The 4,385-nt window shown below is 39.9% G+C and overlaps 1 protein-coding gene across 4 annotated transcripts in view; it reads left to right on the top strand.

The window, feature by feature from the left end:
• Positions 1-760: 760 nt before the first annotated feature.
• The window catches only part of LOC107739265 (plasma membrane calcium-transporting ATPase 1-like), a 140,058-nt gene continuing 136,433 nt past the window's right edge, over positions 761-4,385 (top strand). The window contains exon 1 of one of the 4 annotated variants that reach the window (XM_016551310.1): positions 761-1,443. The gene's annotated coding sequence lies outside the window, so the exon portion shown is untranslated. Of the gene's footprint in view, positions 1,444-1,990; positions 2,123-4,385 lie in introns of those variants that run through there. The other 3 variants (XM_016551311.1, XM_016551308.1, XM_016551309.1) reach the window with 3 other exon arrangements.

Here is a 4,385-nt window from a genome sequence, read left to right on the forward strand (position 1 = left end):
AAAAAAAACCGGTGTGAAATGTGAGAACTTAGTTTACAGTCAATCCCAAGTAGTTTGAGCAGCTGCCAAACAGGTCTCTCCAATGCCCAAAACCATGTTGAAATAGACTAAAATCCAAAATGTGATTTTAGTTCTTCTTTTGCATTTATATTTATTGGACATTGGCAACCCAACTTAAGATGCATTTCCGCCACCTAATGGACTGGAGTGATGTCAATTTTGGTTGCTAAATAGGGACTACAATTGCCGTCTGACTATTCAAGCACATAAACACACATCCTTGTGGTAGTTGTAGTACTTCAGTAGAAACTTGTTGCAAACTTATTTTTTCAATAAAGACGGCTGTAAAATTCACATCTCGGATATCTCGCTAATTTACGTTCCACAAAAAATGAGAAAGTGTCTTTAAGTAGCATCTTTATTTTTAATCATAAACCCAAAACCGTTATAAAAATCTAAATAGTATAAAAATAAATAAAAGTTGCTGGCTGGAAAATGCTAAATCTCTTCTGATTTCCAGGACTACAAATTAAACGGCTCTATTTAGCGACACCGCTGGCTTTATGAGTAAAATCAGGGTCTGTTCCAACCATCTGTAAATATTCTAATCGTGTAAAAATATCCCTGTTCCACACCACTGCGTCCATAGTTACATATCTGGCTTTATAATTTACCCTGTCTAGCAACTCGAGGTGGTAGGAATTCCAGTATCTGACCATTCATTTGCTTCAATTTTCCTTATGATCCACCTTAAATGACTGATCCCACACAAGTCCCTCCCTCTCCGCCGCAGCTCTCCCAACCCTCAGACTGAATCTGTATCTTCCCTCTTTCGATTTCCAGCCACGGCAACCAGTGATTTAAACTGTCTTTTTCGTTGCGCGGTGAAAGGTTGCGTTTATCCGCGCTTTTCCCGGCGGGCAACAAATAGAGCAGTTAATACGTAGAAAACAAGATTGAAAACCAAACCAAACTTGGATCTGTTGCGTTTGCGTTCCGTAACCAAAGCGGAACATTCCTCAATCTCTCTTGTGATTATTTCCTCTTTTCTCTGGACGAGAAAAAGCTGTTGGATTGGTTCGAGCAGACGGGCTTCTTACTTCTCAGCGGCGTGATATAAGAAGTTTATACACGTTTTTAGCCTAAACGCGGAGGTCACATTCTACATGTAGGAAAAGCGACTAATTCCATCCTGCTGGTTGACTGGCACCAATTCTAAAGTTAGTTTCCAGATGCAGAGTAAACAAACACGGGTTGCAAGCGAAGAAAGACATTGCCTATCCGCGCAAGCGTTTACTTAGAGACCTTTTGCGTCTTTCTTCATTGGGAGTTTTGAGGAGAAGGCTTGTTTTTGAGGAGCAGAGCTTGTTCCTCGATGCACTGAATGAGGAGGAACGTCCCATGTGCGGCTTTCACTCTTTCTGACAACCCTTCAGACCCAAGGTAGGTTTATTTTTCCTGTTTTATTCTACTCATTTCCTTCACTTTGATTTTCCTATCCACAGGTGTGCGCGTACATGTTCCATCTTGTTCCTCAGAGCCGCGCCGTATTTGCTCACGAGACGTGTTTTTGCCGGTTGCAAGTAATCATTTCTTCACTTCAGTGAGCAATTTAATCGTTTACAGATATTACACTAGTTCAACTGTGAAAATTGCTTTTTTTTTGGTATTCCAGTAACGTCTCAATTTCATGTGAACGCTACGCTTATCGTTCTTGATTTTATTTATGCGTGTATGTATTAGCGTATTTTAGTGCCATTTCATCATTTCTGTCAGTGCAGTACCATTACGTTGAGGTCTGCACGTTCTCCACTACTGGCAAATAGGGTCTTTTAATGGGCAGAAATAAACGGGTACATTTCACGTGAAGAGAAAAGAAGACTGCTGATTGATAAAGAGGTAATCAGTCGATCCCTCTGACGTCACCCCCTTGGGTAACGTCCACCGCGCCTCTCTCGCGCCTCTCTCGCGCCTCTCTGGGTGTGTCCTCGCGCTATTGCGTCGAAGGGGAAACCCTGCAATTTGTTCCCCGTGAGGAGCTTCGATTCTCTGTCCTGTGAGGAGAACAAAACCTGCCCAGTTGTGTCAGAAAGAGAAGAACACGAGGCACATCGGCTTTCTGGTTTGTGTTATGTTAAAGTACGAATGTTAAATGAAGATTCGTTTGCGATATTGACGGTTTGAAGATCTCCGTCACCGGGTGTCTTGTGATCGTTAGCCTCAGCAGCCTGAGGAGATGATAAAACGGTGACATTAGTCGTGACAAATGGCTTTAAAATATCAAAATACGATATAAGCCCCCTCCCCCCCCCTCATTACAACAGTTTTTAATATTAAAGAGGTAATTCAGCTAAAAATGAACGTTTAGCAGAACGCCTCAGTTACTATTGACTTCTATTGTATGTTTTCCCATACAATGAGAGTGAATGTGAGGCTGTCATTCTGACAAACAACCGTTGTGTTTCACAGAAGAAAATTAGTCAAACAGGTTTTACTCAACATTATTGTTAAATTATTTAATTTTTGGATGAGCTATTCGCCGTTGATATTGTATATTTTGTGTACATGGTCTCGTGAAGGCCATTTGAGGACTTGTTCTGACCCTCAAAAGGTCAGGTTATGTTTATTGTTTTTAGGTTTAAACTTGTTTTTCCCTCTGGCAAAAATGTTATCTTGATGTTTTGGAGGGCTGGTAGTCCTGTGAGACAAATCATAGCAGGTTAGTTTGTTTACCATGTCACATTCACAAAGTCTCCTTGTGTGGAAACTGGAAAGCCACCTTATTGTTTTAAGGCCCACAGGGGATGTTCACAAGCTAATCTTTTGCTGGTGTGAGGATGATTTATTTTGTGGAAATTTAGGAGAGATGTTTAGTATGCCCACAAAATAATCAGACGAGAAAGGTCAGTCCTTATGAAATATGCTGTGATCACATTTAAGCCTATCCCTGCAGATCCACCATAATCCAGGAGAATCCATCCCATGGCTGAAGAATTGTTGTTAACCAAATGAGAGTGATTGAAACTCACTGAGATCACTGTGTCATCTGATAGATTAGCAAACAGTACGCTCTTTCCGTGTTTAAATGTGGGAGCCTTGTAGTGTGTTTGCACAAATACCGTTCCTGTTTCAGGGGAATTTATTAGTAAATATTTTTCTCGAGGACATCAGTAAGCAGATATCACAGCCGAACAACCACTTGTGTATGCGTTCATGTGCGTGGGTGTGCTTGTGCATGCTTTAAACTTTACATAACCTGTAGGGTGGGGGTGTTTGCAGCTATCAAGAAGTTTTCTTCTCTAGTTATTACTCCAGCCGACTGATGCAATTTATTGTTGTGCAAATCAAGCTGTGTTTACCCTGCAGAGCATCTGTTCCTTCGAATTAGGGGAGAATTGTACTGTTCAGCCTCCCTCCTCAGACATGGGCGATGGTAGTAATGTCAGCCTATACTGTGACTCAGGTCTCAGTGGTGTGACTACTAGCTATAAATGGGGTAGCTATATCTACTAGCTCAGACTGTTGTGTTAAAAACATGACTAGAGGCACTTAATGAGCAGTGGGGGATTGTTTAGCGTGAAACGGTGTGGGGGATGTACCTGTTGAATTGGGCTAAAATGGAAAATAACGCCTTCGTTAGTGGAAGTAGAAGATCCTGCATGCTGTCGCATAAGGATAAAATTTCAGGTGAATCTCATCAAAACGTGCTCTGGTATAATTTCATTGAAAAAGCTGGAGAAATAAGTTGTATTTAGAAATTTGTCTAAAGGAAATTAAGCCTAATTTTGGGACCCTCAAAACATTTTGCATTTTGACATTGTCTAATTACAAGTCATTACTGCGGCCCTTAAATTCAAATTACCATTGTGCATTTGGACGTTTTGTAACATTTTGAATACCCAAATTCTCAAATATATATAAATATATATCGCATGCGATTTATCGTGCAGCCCTATTTGGAATTATAAATATGAGCGTAGTTCGTCTGTTAATATCACATGCACTTTTTTGTTTGTTGTTTTTTTTAGTTTGTTACTCAGACGCAGGCAGTGCGCTGCATGAGACAAAAAAGTAATATAGCCAAAACAAGTTTGTAATGTAGCAATCCTTCAATGTAAACAGTCTGCAAAGTTGTTAATCAAAAAAGTGCATGATAAATAAATATATTGTCAGGGGTGCACAAGTTTTTCAACCTGGTTCTAATATGAGAACCTGGAGATTTGGTTTGGTCCTCACACGGCGGCACATGGTGTGACCCATCAAATATAACTATAAAAAATAAATTAATAATAGTGATACTATTATTGCACTTTATTTAGTAAAAAAACCCCAGAAATAATAAAGTGTGATCATACTATTTTATTTTAAAATAAAAAGGGAGTATT

Source organism: Sinocyclocheilus rhinocerous, unplaced genomic scaffold, assembly GCF_001515625.1.
Source record: "Sinocyclocheilus rhinocerous isolate Xijiao unplaced genomic scaffold, SAMN03320098_v1.1 scaffold14, whole genome shotgun sequence".
Taxonomy (NCBI): domain Eukaryota; kingdom Metazoa; phylum Chordata; class Actinopteri; order Cypriniformes; family Cyprinidae; genus Sinocyclocheilus; species Sinocyclocheilus rhinocerous.